At 39.8% G+C, this 21,730-nt stretch overlaps 2 long non-coding RNA genes across 2 annotated transcripts; one reads left to right on the forward strand and one right to left on the reverse strand.

Moving 5' to 3' along the window:
* Positions 1–1,138: 1,138 nt before the first annotated feature.
* On the reverse strand, positions 1,139–2,204 carry LOC144996309 (uncharacterized). The gene is made up of 2 exons (XR_013659307.1): positions 2,130–2,204; positions 1,139–2,015 (listed from the first exon to the last, which is right to left on the reverse strand). It is a non-coding gene; the product is annotated as an uncharacterized LOC144996309 (long non-coding RNA).
* Positions 2,205–2,229: 25 nt separating this feature from the next.
* Positions 2,230–2,548, forward strand: LOC144996307 (uncharacterized). The gene is made up of 2 exons (XR_013659306.1): positions 2,230–2,309; positions 2,425–2,548. It is a non-coding gene; the product is annotated as an uncharacterized LOC144996307 (long non-coding RNA).
* Positions 2,549–21,730: the final 19,182 nt, after the last annotated feature.

Raw genomic sequence — 21,730 nt, forward strand, 5'->3', positions numbered from 1 at the left:
CGCTCCACACACTCACCCCCCCCCCCTTCCTGCAGCATACGAGATCAGACACCCTGGTTTCAGCACACACACACACACACACTCATCTCACAACACATGCATGTCACTATTCTTCAACAAATCTGATCACAGTTGCAGGGAAAGGCAGAAATTGGTATCCAATCCGTACCGGTGGCGTGTGCGATATCCAGGCGGCATTAAGGGGTGCAAGACACATTTACATTTAAGTTATAACCAACAACAAATCTGGTACAAACTAACAAATCATGAAGCACTAAAAACAATCTTGGAACAGATGAACAAATACTGAAACACAAAGGGTGCGAATTACCAAATACCAAATAACAAAAACAGTCTCGGTACAAATGAAGAAATCTAGAAACACAACAACGAAAGTGGAGACACAGCTTCTAACAGAAAGGGACTAAATATAAAACCAATAATGTATGATGTTTTAAAGTTATTTATTAGTTTTCTTTATGTGGACATTTTAAATGCATGAAACAGTCCAAAATCATTTTTTTTTGTATTATTTCGATAAAAAATGACAACAATGTTTATCAAGGTAAAGTTTCACGTCACATCAGGTAGTAAGAAAATTCCCTTTCCGTTAGCAGCTGCTCGTTTTTGTTAATTTTTTCTCCGTCTTCTGCTGTGGTGTTTTGTTAAAGGTGGGTTGATTGTTCCTTTTGTATATTCAGTGCATGTTAATAATGTAAAGCTATTTTTTGCATTGTAGACATTTTTATTTCATGTCTTCCCCTTCCCTTCCCTTTGATAGGTCAAGTATGTTGTTTATTTAGTGTTTAGATCTGATGTAATGCTGCACTGAAAAAAGAGGCAAGAAAACAAATGAGCTTTTGGTGATAATATAATAGATCATTTGTTTTATGAATGCATCTTTAAGTTTTTGGGAGGATTTTTACTGTTGGTGTTGGAAAAACTACAAACACTTTTTGGAGTAATCTCTGGTTCTATTTGATTTAGTTCCTAATGATTTATTAATATTTGTAAATGTAAATAAAACTTTATTACGAGCATTTGATTTTTATTTTTAAATCTCATCTAAATTCATTAGAAGTAAAAATGAAAGAGAAATTCCCCCTTTAGTTTATGATAGGCTAATACATTAAACTAGTACTGAGCCCGTGTCCTGACATTAAGATATAAAAATATATCTTGTTCCCACAGATTAATATCTTGTTCCCACAGGTTATTATGTCGTTCGCACGAAATACTATTCCGTTCCCACAAGATACTATTCCGTTCCCTCAAAATACTATTCCGTTCCCTCGAAATGATTAACTCGTGCGAACGCAATAATTATGTCGTTCGAACGCAATAATTAATCCGTTCGAACGCAATAATTATTCACGTCATAAGTCATACACGCGGATATGCTCTCTGTACGCCGGCAAAAGCCGCTTTCAGCGGTAACTTCCGTGTCTCTGTGACCCATATTCGTTCAAAAAAGGAACATGAAAAACAAAAATGATCACTTTATTACCGTCTCAATGAATATAAGAAAAATATCAATAGATTTATGATAACTAGGCTGCTTTGTCATAAGATAGCTCCTGCTAGGCTACTACTAGCGCCGCCGCAGAGCTCTTTGATGTATGCCGGCATTTGGGCAACTGGCTGGTCTGTTGTCAGACAGCTGATATTGTAGTTTAGGGTCGAACAGGAATAATAATATTCAGGACTTGTCTTTTATTAACTTTAGCAGTCAGTCGCTTTACATTCGAAGGCTATAAGGATACATGCTAACTGACTAGCCGATCATTGATCCTGTTATTAATTTACGTCATAGATTTACAGCAGATACCTTCACATTTCTGTCTGTGTGTGTCTCATTACATTGCATTGAAGACACGGAGGATGTTTAGAGAACAGATTTATTTATTTCAAAAAGCACAAAGCATCCATCGTATTCACGTTCATTCACATGATGATCTGGTACGCCCTCAGTCATCTTGCTGCAAAAGCCGCTTCCTGCCGCTACTTCCGTGTCTCTGTGAGCATTTAATAGGGGTAAAAATAAAAGCAAGAATGGTCGATCTGTTATTGTCTCGATGACAATCTGAAAAATATCATATTAAGCTGGCTGCTTCGCCGAAAGCACTTACCTTTAGCTTGTAGCATAACAACAATGGCAGTACGTCACGTTTCCCAGAATGCTTTGCGGCCAACCATTGGTCTTGTTGTTAGACCTTGGTCACAGGGACACGGTGATTGGCCAATGATTGGCAGGAAAGCATTCTGGGAAACGTGACGTACTGCCATTGTTGTTATGCTACAAGCTAAAGGTAAGTGCTTTCGGCGAAGCAGCCAGCTTAATATGATATTTTTCAGATTGTCATCGAGAAAATAACAGATCGACCATTCTTGCTTTTATTTTTACCCCCTATTGAATGCTCACAGAGACCGGAAGTAGCGGCAGGAAGCGGCTTTTGCAGCAAGATGACTGAGGGCGTACCATGATGTGAACGTGAATACGATGGATGCTTCTGTGCTTTTTAAAATAAATAAATCTGTTCTCTAAACATCCTCCGTGTCTTCAATGCAATGTAATGAGACACACACAGACAGAAATGTGAAGGTATCTGCTGTAAATCTATGACGTAAATTAATAACAGGAAATGATCGGCTAGTCAGTTAGCATGTAGCCTAATAGCCTTCGAATGTAAAGCGACTGACTGCTAAAGTTAATAAAAGACAAGTCCTGAATATTATTATTCCTATTCGACCCTAAACTACAATATCAGCTGTCTGACAACAGACCAGCCAGTTGCCCAAATGCCGGCATACATGATCAAACAGAGAGCTCTGCGGCGGAGCTAGCCTAGCAGGAGCTATCGTTTGACAAAGCAGCCTAGTTATCATAAATCTTTTGATATTTTTCTTATATTCATTGAGACGGTAATAAAGTGATCATTTTTGTTTTTCATGTTCCTTTTTTGAACGAATATGGGTCACAGAGACACGGAAGTTACAGCTGAAAGCGGCTTTTGCCGGCGTACAAAGAGCATATCCGCGTGAATGACTTATGACGTGAATAATTATTGCGTTCGAACGGATTAATTATTGCGTTCGAACGACATAATTATTGCGTTCGCACGAGTTAATCATTTCGAGGGAACGGAATAGTATTTTGAGGGAACGGAATAGTATCTTGTGGGAACGGAATAGTATCTTGTGGGAACGGAATAGTATTTCGTGCGAACGACATAATAACCTGTGGGAACGAGATATTAATCTGTGGGAACAAGATATATTTTTATATCTTAATGTCAGGACACGGGCTCCGTAAACTAGAACTCCTATAGAGTTTAAATATTTGTGGTATTTTTTTTACTTTGCTTTTTCTATTGTTCTTAAACCTGATCAAATGTTACTGAATATTCGTCTTGTCTTGAGTTAAATCCCTTCAGAAATCAAAAACGACTTCTTCAGTCTGACTTTAGTCCAGAAAACAATATTATGTCAAACTGGACTACATATGTACACAATACCTTCCCTGCATTTAATAAAAAGTCAAACTGTTCAATATTTATGAAATTGCTGCCTTCATTTCTTAAAGTGGTTTCTGAATATAGTTGAGTCCAGGTTTATGCGATTCATCCGTTGATGATCGGTCCAAACCTTCATCTATGTGGAGTTGTCAATAGTGGTTCAGTGCTGAGAAACATCAAAAGAAACAGTCAGAAGAAGGAAAGCTGCTGTTTTTGGAGGTCCAGCAGCAACACGTTCTGCTTTTGAAGGAGTTGAAGTTTTTGCTGCATCGCTGCACACTGCTGAAGACCCAAGGCTAACCGGACCACTAGCTGGATGCTGTGACCTCCATGACAACCATGGTTGTTGTTTGCTCCTCAAAGAGCAGTCGGTTTTTCTGGAGGGGCGTGTCTTTAATGACACACTCCAATGAAAATGGTGTTTTTAATACGTTCTTGTGCCCAAATCTCAGCCTTGTTATTCTGATTTCAACCCTGTTACTACATCATTTAAATAAACAATAATAATTCTCAATTCATTTCTCAAACATGCTGTTTTTGAAAAGTTGATAGAGACAGATTTGGAAAGTTGTTAAAATGATTTCAAATCAAGTCATAGGTGACATCAAATAGTTCTTCAGAGAGAATATTATAATGACCTTAATGGGAAAAGAATTCCATTTCAGAATCAATAATGGACTTTTTTTTTTAGCTTGTTCAGTGTTGGTAACAGGGTTGTATCAAATGTTTTACACACCAAATAAATAATTATTATTTTGAAGCCAAAATGTCCTCCAATTCTGGAATGACCCACACGCTCTTTTGCTAGCTTACAGCCGCTCACAATCCCAAGCTAACAGTAGCGATGCATCAAACATGGTAGCAAAATTGGAGCTATCCAGCCGTACAGTTTGGAGCCAGATTCCAACTCAGACCAGGAGCTCGTGGCTCGTTGTTGTAGGTCCTACGTCACAACAAAAAGGTTTTCAAACAGCGTTTTTTCGTCTGCTCCTCATTCACGATTTGAAAAAACCTTGCTTGTGTTATTTAGCTTAAAAAAATTATTGATAAGAACTTCAGGACAACTGCATGAAGCTAAATGCTTCTCTCTTCTGGTTAAAGCACCGAATTGTTTTAGTTTCATCTTCTGATTAACAAGCAAAAGCTTCTGACAGAGTTTGGGGTTTTTCCATTGAAGTCTTAGTTTTTACTTGACTTTAGAATTGACAAACTGATAGAAACCTTTAAAAACAGAAACAGGTTCTTTGATTGGGGCTTCTAAAAATGAGGTTTAAGGTCTGGAAAAGACCAGTTTGTGTCGCAGAAGAACGTGGTCTACCTGCAGTTTTCAGGAAATCTGCATGGCTGCATTTCACCTGTCTTCTCTCCTGCAGCCGCATGGATGGATGGGCGGTTCCAAAATCTTTCCAGAAGTTTGGTTTTCATTTCACGAACCCAGCTTAGCGTTTTCATCTCCAAAATCACCAAAATGCTTCCAGAAGCTGCTGTTTCCCCACACGCGAGCTTTTCAATACGAGTCTCCACGTGTTTACCTGGACTATACCACTACAGTCGACCCCCCCGCGCCCTTCTAAATTTCAAGTAATGGTACAGGCCTCGGCTAATTGGCTAAATGCTTTGGTTCTCCTGAGTAGGAGTCGGCTCTTTCATCCCCAATGAAAGACACAATGACGTCAAATGACATCATCTGTGATGAAAGACACAATGATGTCATTTGACGTCACATTACGTCGTTTGACATCATTTGATGTAATTACATCATCAAATGACATCACTGGGCAGTGGCCAAAAAGTTCTTAAATATAAGTCAAGAGTCCTGTTTCAGAACACAACAGAGACTCAAAGATCTCAAGAGATTTCACACATAGTGGTTTTAAATCGGTTCTCACATTTACATTTTCACTTCATTTCATTTTTTCATTTTCGACTTACACCTCAGAAACATGAAAAAAAAGGGCAAATCGACTAAACCTGTGGCCTCTGAAACCAAACCTCCAGAGGTTCCACAAGTTCAGAAAATGTCTGATGAGGAAAAACCAAAAGGCCCGTCTGTCAAAAAGGATTTGTCTGCTCTGATCCGAGAACGGGACCTTTTACTGAATAAACTGTACGACAGGAATGAGCAGTTATCTGAACTGAAACAGAGAAGAATTGCCACTGAGGAGAGCTGTGTCCTGCACTGGGAGTTGCTGCAAGACATGGAAGTGGCCTTGGAAGAAAAACGCCGACTCAGACAAAGACGTGAAAAAGAACTCCAACATTGCAAACGGTTGATGAAGGCAAAAGCCCAAAAAGTCAAGCAGGATCTGGAGGAACAGGCCAGCTTCAAGCATCAACTGTGTACAAAATTGCAGTTGGAGATGACACTGGCGAACCAACTTGAGTCCCAGGTGGCAGAGCTTTCTGAGGAAATGACAACACTGCAAGCATCTGTCCAACCTGTGGAGTGTGCTGGCCAAACCGAGGGTTTGCTTGAAGAGAGTGTCCCACAACCGGAAAGATCTGAGAATGTGACAAAAGATGCATCATTGGATGTTACAGTTTCAGACCCACAAGCAGTTCCTGAACCTTCCAAGAAGCGAAAGAAGCGTAAAAATAAGAAGGGAAAGAAAATTCCTGCCCCGGAGGAACTGGAAACCTGCGAACCAGTCATCGCACCTCTGGCAGACCAAAAAACTCCAGAAAACATCAGTCTGAATCAAATAAACACAGAGGAAACCGACTCACCAGCAGCAGAGTGCTTTCCCCAAGAGACTGTCACAGAATCTAGGGAAAATGTTGCTGAGGAGCTTTCTGAGGAAATGACAACACTGCAAGCATCTGTCCAACCTGTGGAGTGTGCTGGCCAAACCGAGGGTTTGCTTGAAGAGAGTGTCCCACAACCGGAAAGATCTGAGAATGTGACAAAAGATGCATCATTGGATGTTACAGTTTCAGACCCACAAGCAGTTCCAGAACCTTCCAAGAAACGCAAGAAGCGTAAAAATAAGAAGGGAAAGAAAATTCCTGCCCCGGAGGAACTGGAAACCTGCGAACCAGTCAGCGCACCTCTGGCTGACCAAAAAACTCCAGACAACAGCAGTGTGGATCAAATAAACACAGAGGAAACCGACCGAAACTTGGACCAGGCTCCAGTCCAAGTCCAAGTTTCAGACCAAGTGTTTGCTTCTGAACAACCAGTGACTGCAGAACCTTCCAGAAAGCGCAGGAGACCTATGGAGATGGACACAACAGAATGTCCTCCCATCAAAAAACAGAGGATCTGTAAACCAGTCCTTGTAAGGACTCGTCTGGCCAAACGAAGGAGTGCAGTCAAGGCCAAACTTGAGGAGACAACAGACAAAACTGCCTTAGGACTGCCATGGACCTTTATCAGTGAGAAAGACCCTGAAACAGAGGAATCAGTTGTGTCTGGACCTCTGAGAGAAGAAGCAGATGCTTTCAGTCAACCAGAGCCACCCAAAAAAGAAAAAATCTCCCTGTGGAGGAGATTCAAGAAGGCTCTCACACCTGCAAGTTGGCGCAAGTACAAGAGCGACACTCCTGTGGTCATCCCAGATGAAAGGTTGACAGAAACTGCAGAGGCCGTTGAACATCTGCTTCAAAGTCCATCTGTGGATGATCAAGACAGTGACTCGCTCACCTCTCTGTCTACTGATTCTGGACTGACTGAAGAGGAAACGTCAGATGAAGAAGAAACTTCAGATGATGAGGACGAAACGTCAGATGAAGAAGAAAAAACTTCAGATGATGAGGAAGAAACTTCAGATGACCAGAAAGAAATGTCAGATGAAGAGGAAGATGAGTCTTCTCATGGTCAGAGGATTTCTGTGTGGAGAAGATTTAAAAAGGCTCTCACACCAGCAAGCAAACGCCAGAATAAAAATAGACTGGAAATCTAGATTTTAGCCAAAACAAACTTGGGTTTTCTCCTGGTGCTCAGGTTCACCCTTAAAAAAAATATTCATCATTTATCTTTTTTTTAATTGTTAAGAGATGAAGAACAAAACCTTTTTTTTTTATTTGTGTTTGATCTTTTCAGATTTTCTCCTGGTGCTCAAATTTACCCTTAAAAAATGTTTCATTAATATAATTTTGTTTTATTGTTAATAGATGAAGAAAAAATACTTTTTTTTAATTTTTTTGTGTTAAATCTGTGTGGGTTTTCTCCTGGTGCTCAGGTTCGCCCTTAAAAAAAATCTTCATCATTATCATTTTTTTTATTGTTAATAGATGAACTAAGCCTTTTTTATGTTAAATCTGTTTGGGTTTTCTCCTGGTGCTCAGGTTCGCCCTTAAAAAAAAATCTTCATCATTATCATTTTTTTATTGTTAATAGATGAAGAACTAAGCCTTTTTTATGTTAAATCTGTTTGGGTTTTCTCCTGGTGCTCAGGTTCGCCCTTAAAAAAATATTGTATTCATTTATTAATGTTGTTGCGTTTTGTTAAAAGATAAAAAAAATAAAACATAAAAGTTTTGATTAATGTTTGTGGGGTTTTCCGATGTTGCTCAGGTTCACCCTAAAATGTAATTATTAGCAATGTTGTTGTGTTTTGTTAAAAGAGAAAAAAGTTTAAAAAAAAGTTTTGTTTTTTATTTGTTATTTAGGTTTACTATGAGTAAAAAAAAAACGTTTAAAAAAAAGAAAAAAACAGTGTGTGTGGTTGTGATGGGCTGGATGAATGAATGGATAAATAAAGGAATGAATGAGTGAATGATGGCTTGAATGTGTAATGCAACCACAAGGGGGAACAATCCAGTGCCCACTTGTGCCGGTCCCAAGTCCGGATAAATGCAGAGGGTTGTGTGAGAGAATACAAATCAAACTGAACATGTGAATCACAGAAATGAGTTAATGTGTGTGTGTGTGTGTGTGTGTGTGTGTGTGTGTGTGTGTGTGTGTGCATACATGTACAGTACAGACACCTTCCTATTCATTTGGATGAGAATGTGTTTCCAAACTTTTGGTCTGTACTATATATGTATGTACACACACATTAACTCATCGTGTGTGTACATACATATACATGTATGTACAGGTATATACACACACACAAGCGGCAAGGCACAGGGAGTGGATGAAGTCCACCTGGAGTACCCCCTGGTATTTCTCTAGTTTCTCATGTTCCTTCTTCCTGATGTTCCCATCACTTGATTCTACCACATCCTCCACAACAGCTTTCCTCTGTTCTTTTTCCACTGCAATGTCAGTTTGGTTCACCATTACCATCCTGTCAGTATGTGGAAGTCCCACAGGATCTTTGCTCTCCATTCTGTACCAATTTTGAAGCTGTTTGAGACTCTGACTTGGGGTTTCCAGTTTAGATTCTCCAAACATGTTTCTGTATATTATTCCAGCCACTTGATTGTGTATGTTTTCCCTGCAAGCATCTTACACCCTGCAGTTATGTGCTGGATTGTTCCAGGTGCCTCTTTGCATAGCCTACACCTTGGGTCTTGTCTGGTGTGGTAGATCTGAGCCTCTATGGCTCTGGTGCTCAGGGCTTGTTCCTGAGCTGCCAGGATGAGCGCTTCAGTGCTGTCCTGTAGGCCAGCCCTTTCTAGCCATTGGTAGGACTTCTTAATATCAGCCACTTCAGTAATGGTCCGGTGGTACATCCCATGCAGGGGTTTGTCCCCCCATGACGATCTGTCCTCCAGCACAGCATCCTCTGCACTCCATCGTCTGAGACATTATTGAGCACACTGTCAGTTGGGGCTTTGTCCTTGATGTTTTCATGCATCTTGAATGTTTCATCCAGGATAGTGGCTTCCATGCTAACTAGTCCTTGCCCTCCTTCCTTATGGCTAGCATACAGTCTCTTGAGATGGAACCCTCCATGTTGGAGAGGAGCTTTCGCGTCTTAACATCTGTGGGCTGTATCTCTTCCTTTGGCCATCTTATTATTCCTGCAGGGTATCTGATAACTGGCAGTGTGTAACAGTTTACTGCCAGGGTCTTGTTCTTGCCATTGATTTGGCTTCTCAGGATTTGCCTTAAGGCCTGTACACCCCGGGCAAATATTCGCCAGCGTTTTTCGCCAGCGTTTTTCGCCAGCGTTTTTCGCCAGCGTTTTTCGCCAGCGTTTTTCGCCAGCGTTTTTCGTCAGCGTTTTTCGCCACGTTTTTTGTGTTCACACGATTTTCGCTGACGATGAGCCGAGCGAACATGCAATTTCATTCCCTGACGTTAGATGGCGCTTAATGTAAAACAGAAACCCCCCCTGTACACAAGGTGGCGCTGCGCAACTTTACGCTTCTTAAAGTCGCTTTTCACTCAGAAAAAGAGAGCAAGTATTTACGCGCTTGTCAGAATCAAACAAAGAAAAGATCAATATTTCCAGCACCAGTAGCTCTAGCTCCAGTTCCAGCGATGAAGAAATTATTGTTCTGTTGAATGATGAAAGACGCCGGAAAAGATGTCGATTTTGCGTATATCCCATAGTTACGAGAAGAGAAGAACATGGGGAGTTTTATCAACTGGTACAAGAGCTGAAAATGTATCATGAGCGTTTTCGGGGATATTTTAGAATATCCGTCAGTGAGTGCATCTTCTTCGTCTTATTTCTTCGCGGCAGTGTAGACGCTACTTGGCGTATATCTTCATCGCCGTGACGTATGTGTGCTCAGCAAGTTGTGTTTTACTGTAACTTCAGAAGCTCCAGACACGTGTCCAAAAGCGCCATTCTCATTGGTCGTATAGTTTTTGACGCGGCGCGTCAAACCAAAAAAACGAACCCGAGGCGTTTTTTAAAAAAATGACGCTTTTACGCGTGGCGTTTTTCGCGTCGGTGTGCACACTCACATTGGTGCCCTTTGTTTAGTCACGAGGCGTTAAACGTCTGTGAATATCGCGCGCAAAATTGGTCCTGGTGTGTACGGGCCTTTACTCGTTGGAGGTATTTGGCTGTTACGACTTGCCTTGTTGCCGGCTCCAGGTTGCCATTTTCCTGAGGAGTTCCAAGGTACTTATAACTGTCCTCAATGTCAGCTATTGTTCTTTCTATGTTGACTTTGTCCATAGCAAGTCCTATTGACAATTTGGCTGAGGGTGTAAAGTCATATCCAGAACAGTAGTGGGGACAGAGCGTCGCCTCGGTACGTGCCATATTTGATTAACACTTCTGCAAGAGTCTTACCACTGGCTTCAAGGATCAAAAAAGAAACAAAAAAGTGTGTCAATGGCTGCAATATGCCTGCTTTGTGCTGCACATCTTTTCAAAACCAGGTTGCAAGTTTGTTACTGCAACTCTCAGGTCATGCTCAATATTGAGCCTAGCTCTGTTCTTTGTTTTCAAAGTGGCAACAGTAGAAAATCTCAGAAAGATAGGACGTAATATGGAAACAGTATGTCCACAGCCTTCTACCCTATTAAAAGATGCTCCCTCACCACACCCAGCAGAATTCAGGGAGTGTTTGTGCTGTAAACTTCATCCTCAGGGTGGAGTCTGACGTGATTTCAATGAATTGATCCTCCTCAGTAGAGCTCAAATCAGCAGCTGCTGTGTTAAATGGATCTCTCAGCCAAATATTGAGCACTGTTGCCTGGGAAATATTTGAGAAAGAATCCTGGCAGGGAAAACATGTACAGAGTGAATAATCCTTTATGCAAAGTATAAATAAATTAAATAAAGGAACATTTATTTTGTATGTTCTCAAACTGTGTGGCCCTCCTCCCGGGTGGGGGGGGTGGGGGGTGGGGGGTGGGGTACGATCTCTGACTGTGGTCGGAGGCCGCAAGGGAGATCTTCCTTCAGGGTTCACTTCCTCATTAGAACCCTCAGAGCCTCCAGATTGGGTTAAACAAAAAAAAAGTCTAAGTTCTTTAAGATAAACTTTCTTAATTACTTTTTTTCTTGACTCCAAAAAGGGTGACTGACTGCGCGTCTATGCGCTCCACACACTCCCCCCCCCCCCCCCTTCCTGCAGCATACGAGATCAGACACCCTGGTTTCAGCACACACACTCATCTCACAACACATGCATGTCACTATTCTTCAACAAATCTGATCACAGTTGCAGGGAAAGGCAGAAATTGGTATCCAATCCGTACTGGTGGCGTGTGCGAAATCCAGGCGGCATTACGGGGTGCAAGACACATTTACATTTAAGTTATAACCAACAACAAATCTGGTACAAACTAACAAATCATGAAGCACTAAAAACAATCTTGGAACAGATGAACAAATACTGAAACACAAAGGGTGCGAATTACCAAATACCAAATAACAAAAACAGTCTTGGTACAAATGAAGAAATCTAGAAACACAACAACGAAAGTGGAGACACAGCTTCTAACAGAAAGGGACTAAATATAAAACCAATAATGTATGATGTTTTAAAGTTATTTATTAGTTTTCTTTATGTGGACATTTTAAATACATGAAACAGTCCAAAATCATTTTTTTTTGTATTATTTCGATAAAAAATGACAACAATGTTTATCAAGGTAAAGTTTCACGTCACATCAGGTAGTAAGAAAATTCCCTTTCCGTTAGCAGCTGCTCGTTTTTGTTAATTTTTTCTCCGTCTTCTGCTGTGGTGTTTTGTTAAAGGTGGGTTGATTGTTCCTTTTGTATATTCAGTGCATGTTAATAATGTAAAGCTATTTTTTGCATTGTAGACATTTTTATTTCATGTCTTCCCCTTCCCTTCCCTTTGATAGGTCAAGTATGTTGTTTATTTAGTGTTTAGATCTGATGTAATGCTGCACTGAAAAAAGAGGCAAGAAAACAAATGAGCTTTTGGTGATAATATAATAGATCATTTGTTTTATGAATGCATCTTTAAGTTTTTGGGAGGATTTTTACTGTTGGTGTTGGAAAAACTACAAACACTTTTTGGAGTAATCTCTGGTTATATTTGATTTAGTTCCTAATGATTTATTAATATTTGTAAATGTAAATAAAACTTTATTACGAGCATTTGATTTTTATTTTTAAATCTCATCTAAATTCATTAGAAGTAAAAATGAAAGAGAAATTCCCCCTTTAGTGTATGATAGGCTAATACATTAAACTAGAACTCCTATAGAGTTAAAATATTTGTGGTGTTTTTTTTTCCTTTGCTTTTCCTATTGTTCTTAAACCTGATCAAATGTTACTGAATATTCGTCTTGTCTTGAGTTAAATCCCTTCAGAAATCAAAAACGACTTCTTCAGTCTGAATTTAGTCCAGAAAACAATATTATGTCAAACTGGACTACATATGTACACAATACCTTCCCTGCATTTAATAAAAAGTCAAACTGTTCAATATTTATGAAATTAGAAATCCTGTTTACTTATTTGTTTGAGAGACTGTATAAAAATGGGGCTCAGCTCATAGGAATGTACACAGAAGACCAATAATCTCATGATTTGCATTCTGAACTGAAAGAAATGAAGTTTGAAGTGGGCGGGGTGGTACTTTATCCCGCCCACTTCCACAAATAGTATTGGGGGCAGGACAAAGTGAGTTTTTATTTTAGTTGGCCCCCCTGCCAATCAAAGAAAACCACACTAATGAGAAAATTTGAGCTCTAATCAAGAAAGAAAAACTTGTCATAAATTGAAAATTAAGCAATAAATGTTTGTTTTAAATGTCATTAGGCTTTAAATTGTTTAAATTTGCTGTAAATTTTGAGTTTTTAACGAGAGAGTTGGTGAGAAATTGCTCTCTTCTGCTTCCAGTGGATTTTTGAGGAATTCCATCTGGTCTTTCTGGGTTTGGTATGGGTTGAGTTCAGAAATGGAAAGTGGAGACTTGGGCCATGTCAAGAAAAAAACAGAGTTGTCCAAGAGTAGAGCACTGGAGAAGATCTGAAAAAATGCTACTACATGTTTGACAACAAAGTGACAGTTCTTTGGCCCCTTTCCAGGATATGAATCAGGTTCTAGCTTCTCTGCCTCTGTGCTGCTGAGTGTCTGAAGGCTCTGGGCCACATGGAGGCGGCGACAGAAAGCTGCAGCAAGGTGTTGGAGATGGTGCCGCAGCATCTGGAGGCCCAAGTGTCCCTCGCAACCCTACAAGCTGCCTTCATTTCTTAAAGTGGTTTCTGAATATAGTTGAGTCCAGGTTTATGCGATTCATCCGTTGATGATCGGTCCAAACCTTCATCTATGTGGAGTTGTCAATAGTGGTTCAGTGCTGAGAAACATCAAAAGAAACAGTCAGAAGAAGGAAAGCTGCTGTTTTTGGAGGTCCAGCAGCAACACGTTCTGCTTTTGAAGGAGTTGAAGTTTTTGCTGCATCGCTGCACACTGCTGAAGACCCAAGGCTAACCGGACCACTAGCTGGATGCTGTGACCTCCATGACAACCATGGTTGTTGTTTGCTCCTCAAAGAGCAGTCGGTTTTTCTGGAGGGGCGTGTCTTTAATGACACACTCCAATGAAAATGGTGTTTTTAATACGTTCTTGTGCCCAGATCTCAGCCTTGTTATTCTGATTTCAACCCTGTTACTACATCATTTTAATAAACAATAATAATTCTCAATTCATTTCTCAAACATGCTGTTTTTGAAAAGTTGATAGAGACAGATTTGGAAAGTTGTTAAAATGATTTCAAATCAAGTCATAGGTGACATCAAATAGTTCTTCAGAGAGAATATTATAATGACCTTAATGGGAAAAGAATTCCATTTCAGAATCAATAATGGACTTTTTTTTTTAGCTTGTTCAGTGTTGGTAACAGGGTTGTATCAAATGTTTTATACACCAAATAAATAATTATTATTTTGAAGCCAAAATGTCCTCCAATTCTGGAATGACCCACACGCTCTTTTGCTAGCTTACAGCCGCTCACAATCCCAAGCTAACAGTAGCGATGCATCAAACATGGTAGCAAAATTGGAGCTATCCAGCCGTACAGTTTGGAGCCAGATTCCAACTCAGACCAGGAGCTCGTGGCTCGTTGTTGTAGGTCCTACGTCACAACAAAAAGGTTTTCAAACAGCGTTTTTTCGTCTGCTCCTCATTCACGATTTGAAAAAACCTTGCTTGTGTTATTTAGCTTAAAAAAATTATTGATGGCTTCCGGTTATGGCGACCACCTGAGCAGACGCAATAGTCACTGCTCTGCTATCCCGACACTTAAATCCTGCGAAAATACTCCAATCTCCCCCAAAACTTAGGTAAAGGGGTTTGAGAACATAAAAGGAATGCCGAGGGGCAACAAACAAAGGCCGGATACCAACAACCAGCCAAAGCTGACGGACTTTCAAACTCGGAGCAGTTCCCAAAGAACTGAGGCTGGCAACATGGCTGAAGGTAAAGGAGAACGGAACCCGGAGTTGGAGAGATCCAAAGCGGATGAGATCCTGGCTGCCATTGGAGCTATGCGGGATGAGTTCACAACTCGTTTTGATGGAATCGGGACCGCAATCGGAGATATAAAAAAAGAAATGAGTGAGTTCACGGAACGAATCTCGCAAGTGGAGATGCGCACATCACGTGCAGAAGAGGATGTTGCCAGCCTACAGGCCAAAGTGAGCCCGCTGGAGTCCAAACAAAGAGGGATGGAAGACAAACTCCTGGACTTGGAAACCAGATCCAGACAAAATAATCTGAGGCTGGTCGGGCTGCCGGAGGGGGCCGAAGGAGAAGACCCGTACACATTCCTGGAGAAGTGGATCCCGGAGGCATTAAATATGCAGGCGCGAGGAGCGACGGTGAAGATCGAGCGAGCACACCGGGTCGGACCAGTGAGGGAACCTGGAGCGCCACGAGAACATTAATAATGAAGTTCGCCGATTACAGGGAGAAGCAAGCGGTCGCGGTGGCAGCAAAAAACAGCAAAGACATAAAATATAAAGGAAAACTGGTTCGATTTTTCCCGGATTTAGCCACGGGGCTTCACCAGCTGAGGAAGCAGTTTGACCCGGTGCGCCGGGAGCTGCGTAACCGGGGCATTCGGCACGGGCTGATTCATCCTGCAAAACTGCTGGTGACCTACAAAGATCGCACCCACACCTTTAAAAGTCCAGCTGAAGCACAGAAGTTTGTCGAGAATATCCAGGAGGACACAGCGTAAATATATACCCACGGAGATGTCATATATGTGTATTATTAGTGAATAGGCAAGTAATATCGGGGATACCTTTAAAGTTTGTGGCAACAGTTAACGGGGGAGGGAAAGACCATGTTGAAGATAATGAAGATAAGTGGAAAATAATCAGTGAATAAATCTTTTAGAAAACATTTCAGGGTAGATCATGGAGTGTTACTACACGAGATAGCACCAGTGTTCAAACAAAGACAATGGTGAGTGGAAGGACCGATCCTCGCAGGCGTGGAACGGTCCAAGGCGATAACGGGAGACGACTTTCAGGGGGGAGGGGGAGGGTTTTCTTATTTAAACAAAGGGAAAGGGGATTTGTTTTGATGCATGTTCAAGCATCCAGGGTTTTCTGTGCCTCTCTACAAAAAAGTGTCAAGTTAATATGTATGTCGTAGTTGAAAATGACACAAGAAGTAAAAATTAAGTTTGTTTCATGGAACTGCAGAGGTCTTCAAAACCCAAACAAAGTTAAACAAGTTATGAACAGAATAAAAGATATGGATGGTCAGGTGGTATTTCTGCAGGAAACTCATCTTCTTGATAAAGATTTGAAAAGTATTAAAAGAAGATGGCAAGGCAGTGTATAACAGCCCCATTTTCCTCTAATGCAAGAGGAGTTATGATATTAATCCGTAATACAGTTCCTTTTCAAGTAAAAAATATAATAAAAGATAAATGGGGAAGATATCTAATCATTCAAGGTCAATTACTTTCAGAGGATTTATGTTTTGTAAATGTTTATGGCCCTAACATAGATGATGCTAATTTTTTTGAGGATGTTTTTCTTACAATAGCGTCACTCACAGGACAATATATCATAGCAGGTGACCTTAACTGTACTCTAGACCCTAAAATAGACAGATCAACAGGAACAGATCAATCTCACAATAAATGCAGAACGGTTATTCAAGGTTATATTAAAGAGTTGAACTTACTAGACATATGGAGAGAATTAAATCTTAATGATAAGGGCTACTCCTGCTACTCTAGTAAATATAAGACATTTTCCAGGATTGATTATTTCCTAATCTCTTTAGAATTATGTCATAAAATTAACAGTTGTTTTTATGAGTCCATTGTGATCTCAGACCATGCTCCATGTTGTTTAGTATATATGGATAAAAATATTATTAAAGACCCACCCCGGTGGCATTTCCAGGATAAATGGTTACAGGACAAAGAATTTATCAAATATATAGGAAAACATATTGATGAGTATTTCAAATTAAACACGGCGCAGACGTCTGCATGTATAAGATGGGAAGCTTTCAAAGCGGTTCTTAGAGGTCACATCATTAGCTATACAGGTTCAAAATCAAAAAAGTGGAGAGGGGAGAGACAACAGTTGGAACACAAGATTAAAACGCTTCAGGAAAAGGTCAACAAAGAAAATAATTTGCAACTGATAAACGAGTTAGCAACTTTAAGAGCAGAATATAATAAACAATCAGCTGGTCGAGCAGCAGCAAGTCTCTTAAGGCTGAAACAATCCTTCTATGATCAAGGTGATAAGGCAGGCAAACTGCTGGCTTGGCAGATAAAACAATTGGAGTTTAAAACACCAATAACATCTATTATATCAAATGACACAACTCTTGTAAATCCCACTGAAATTAATGAAGCATTTAGAGAATACTATAGTGAGTTATACAATGCAGAAGAGAAAACAAATACTGAAAACATAAACAATTTCTTAGATCAGTTAACCATTCCACCTATATCTGATGACAAAAGAGAGGCTTTAAATCTGGAAATCAGCAAAGAGGAGATTGGACATGCTATTGATAGTCTCAAATCAGGAAAAAAAGCAGGTCCAGATGGTCTCCCAGTTGATTTGTATAAAGAATTTAAAAATAAACTAATAACACCCATATTTGAAATGCTCCAAGAAGCATTTAGAAATAACAATCTCCCCCCATCAATGAACAGTGCGTTGATAATTCTATTACCTAAACCAGGAAAACCCTCAAATAAATGTGAAAATTTTAGAACAATAAGTTTGTTAAACGCTGACCTTAAGATAATCTGTAAACTCTTGGCAACACGACTACAGAATACGTTGCCAAGCATTATTGATAGAGACCAAAATGGCTTTATATCTGGAAGGCAAGGATTTCACAACATGAGAAGGGTTTTAAATATTATTCATTATAACACAAATAAAGCAGAAACAGGTTTATTGGCACTAGATGCTGAAAAGGCCTTTGATAAGGTCCATTGGCCTTTTCTTTTTAAGGTTATGGACAAATTTGGCTGTGGAACCAACTTTAAAATTTGGGTCCAGATCATATATAAAAATGCCAAGGCAAAAATCTTGACTAACAGAAACACTTCACAGTCAATAAACACAACAAAAGGCTGCAGGCAGGGGTGTCCATTGTCACCTTTGCTATTCACAATGGCAATCGAACCACTAGCAGTAGCAATACGATCCCACACTGGGTTACATGGAATCACGGTGGGTTCAGTTGAACACAAAATAGCTTTATATGCAGATGATGTGATTGTGTTTCTCTCTCAATTAAGAAAATCAATACCTTCTTTAATGGAAATAATCAGAAAATATGGTGATGTCTCTGGATACAGGGTTAACCAAACAAAATCCTCTATTTTATTACTTAATGAAGAAGAAAGAAAAAATCCAACTTCTGAAATTATCCAATTTAATGTAGTTGACAATTTCAAATATCTGGGAATTAACATCAGACCAAGAGTAGAACAGGTAGTAGAATCAAATTATGATCCTTTAATGGAAAAGATAAACAGCTCCATAGAGAAATGGATGACACTACCAATTTCAATAATGGGAAGAATAAATATATTAAAGATGAGTGTACTCCCAAAACTGATTTATCTTTTTCAAAACATACCCCTGCCACCACCTCTAGACTTATTTTCAAAACTAAAGAAACTTTTCGCCAGGTTTATATGGAACAACAAAAAAGCAAGACTCCGTCTGACGTTACTATATCTTCCCTTTGACAGAGGAGGACTAAAAAGTCCAAACATTGAATGGTACCACTGGGCTGCACAGATTAGATCTATAATGTTTCATTTTACAGTCAAAAATACACCTCATTGGGTTGAAATGGAATCCCATGATCTAAAGCTGCCCCTCCCATTATTTCTTAACTCAAACACCTCAAAAAAACTGCGCAAAGAGACAAAGAACCCAATTCTTAAACACATGATACACATATGGTTCAGAGTCTTAAATTACATGAACCAAACTCAACCACTATCACAATACAGCCCAATTTGGGGGAACAAATTCTTCACCCCAGGTAGAGCGGATGCCACCTTTAAAATATGGGCAGCAAAGGGTCTTTCCGCCATCCGGGACTTATATTCTCCAGATTCTGATATCATGATGTCATTTGAAGAATTAAAAAATAAATATGAGTTAAGCAAAAAACATTTTTATAAATTTCTCGAGGTCAGAAACTTTGTTAGGAAAACACAGAAGACCCTCAATAAACCACCAAGCTCAATTTTAGAAAAGTTCATGGTGAGAGACAGTTCCAAAAAAGGTGCCATTTCTGAGTTTTATAATCTGTTTTTGTCAAATTCAAATGAAAGTTCACAATACAAAGTAAATGCTTGGAAAGAAGATCTCCAAAAACAAATTACAAATGAGGAATGGGAGGCTGCTTGTGCTGCAGCTCAAAAGGTGTCAATTAACTCAAGACTAAAATTAACACAATACAAATGGTTGATGCGTACATATGTAACACCAGCGGATTTAAATAAATATAACAGAAATATACCAGATGTTTGCTCCAAATGTATGGAAATGAAAGGAACATTCTTCCACTGTACTTGGGAATGCAAATGTATACAAACTTTTTGGGAAGAGGTGAAAGTCACAATAGAGAAAATTACTTTAAAACAGATCCCACTCGAACCAAAGCTTTTCTTATTAGGTATATTTCCTAAAATACATCACTACAACAAAGATGAGAGGGCGTTTATAAATCTCAGCTTGATTCATGCTAAAATGTGTATTGCTAAACGCTGGAAAAACACTCACAGTCCAAGCATAAACCAATGGTTCCAACAAATGCTGTCAGGGGTCCCTTTAGAAAGAATTACATATATTTTGAAAGACAAAGTAGAAGAATTTGAAAATATATGGCAACCTTTCATACACTTTGTAAAGAATATGGATCCTCTGGAATAGAATGTTGATTGTTAATTTGGATGGTACACAGACCTCTGTTTTTTTTTTTTTTTTTTTTATTTATTTATTATTTTTTCTTCTCTTAATTTTAAGTGTGTTAAGGTTATATTCTTCATTTTGTCAATATCCAAGGAGAGCCACTCTTGTTATTGGGGGGGGGGGGGGGGGGTTAAAAAAAGACTGTGAATAAGAGAAAGCATTACCTAAAAACTGTTGATAAAGTTGTAATATTTGTAATGTCTGACTCAAGTGAAATTTATAATTGTAAATTGTGTTTATGTATTTTTTTATGACTTTGAAAATTCAATAAAAAGAATGTGGCAAAAAAAAAAAATTATTGATAAGAACTTCAGGACAACTGCATGAAGCTAAATGCTTCTCTCTTCTGGTTAAAGCACCGAATTGTTTTAGTTTCATCTTCTGATTAACAAGCAAAAGCTTCTGACAGAGTTTGGGGTTTTTCCATTGAAGTCTTAGTTTTTACTTGACTTTAGAATTGACAAACTGATAGAAACCTTTAAAAACAGAAACAGGTTCTTTGATTGGGGCTTCTAAAAATGAGGTTTAAGGTCTGGAAAAGACCAGTTTGTGTCGCAGAAGAACGTGGTCTACCTGCAGTTTTCAGGAAATCTGCATGGCTGCATTTCACCTGTCTTCTCTCCTGCAGCTGCATGGATGGATGGGCGGTTCCAAAATCTTTCCAGAAGTTTGGTTTTCATTTCACGAACCCAGCTTAGCGTTTTCATCTCCAAAATCACCAAAATGCTTCCAGAAGCTGCTGTTTCCCCACACGCGAGCTTTTCAATACGAGTCTCCACGTGTTTACCTGGACTATACCACTACGGTCACCCCCCCCCCCCCCGCCCCCTTCTAAATTTCAAGTAATGGTACAGGCCTCGGCTAATTGGCTAAATGCTTTGGTTCTCCTGAGTAGGAGTCGGCTCTTTCATCCCCAATGAAAGACACAATGACGTCAAATGACATCATCTGTGATGAAAGACACAATGATGTCATTTGACGTCACATTACGTCGTTTGACATCATTTGATGTAATTACATCATCAAATGACATCACTGGGCAGTGGCCAAAAAGTTCTTAAATATAAGTCAAGAGTCCTGTTTCAGAACACAACAGAGACTCAAAGATCTCAAGAGATTTCACACATAGTGGTTTTAAATCGGTTCTCACATTTACATTTTCACTTCATTTCATTTTTTCATTTTCGACTTACACCTCAGAAACATGAAAAAAAAGGGCAAATCGACTAAACCTGTGGCCTCTGAAACCAAACCTCCAGAGGTTCCACAAGTTCAGAAAATGTCTGATGAGGAAAAACCAAAAGGCCCGTCTGTCAAAAAGGATTTGTCTGCTCTGATCCGAGAACGGGACCTTTTACTGAATAAACTGTACGACAGGAATGAGCAGTTATCTGAACTGAAACAGAGAAGAATTGCCACTGAGGAGAGCTGTGTCCTGCACTGGGAGTTGCTGCAAGACATGGAAGTGGCCTTGGAAGAAAAACGCCGACTCAGACAAAGACGTGAAAAAGAACTCCAACATTGCAAACGGTTGATGAAGGCAAAAGCCCAAAAAGTCAAGCAGGATCTGGAGGAACAGGCCAGCTTCAAGCATCAACTGTGTACAAAATTGCAGTTGGAGATGACACTGGCGAACCAACTTGAGTCCCAGGTGGCAGAGCTTTCTGAGGAAATGACAACACTGCAAGCATCTGTCCAACCTGTGGAGTGTGCTGGCCAAACTGAGGGTTTGCTTGAGGAGAGTGTCCCACAACCGGAAAGATCTGAGAATGTGACAAAAGATGCATCATTGGATGTTACAGTTTCAGACCCACAAGCAGTTCCAGAACCTTCCAAGAAGCGAAAGAAGCGTAAAAATAAGAAGGGAAAGAAAATTCCTGCCCCGGAGGAACTGGAAACCTGCAAACCAGTCAGCGCACCTCTGGCTGACCAAAAAACTCCAGAAAACATCAGT

The sequence above is a fragment of the Oryzias latipes genome, chromosome 12 (genome assembly GCF_053564925.1).
Source record: "Oryzias latipes strain Hd-rR chromosome 12, Olatipes_Hd-rR_3.1".
In the NCBI taxonomy this organism is placed as follows: Eukaryota; Metazoa; Chordata; class Actinopteri; order Beloniformes; family Adrianichthyidae; genus Oryzias; species Oryzias latipes.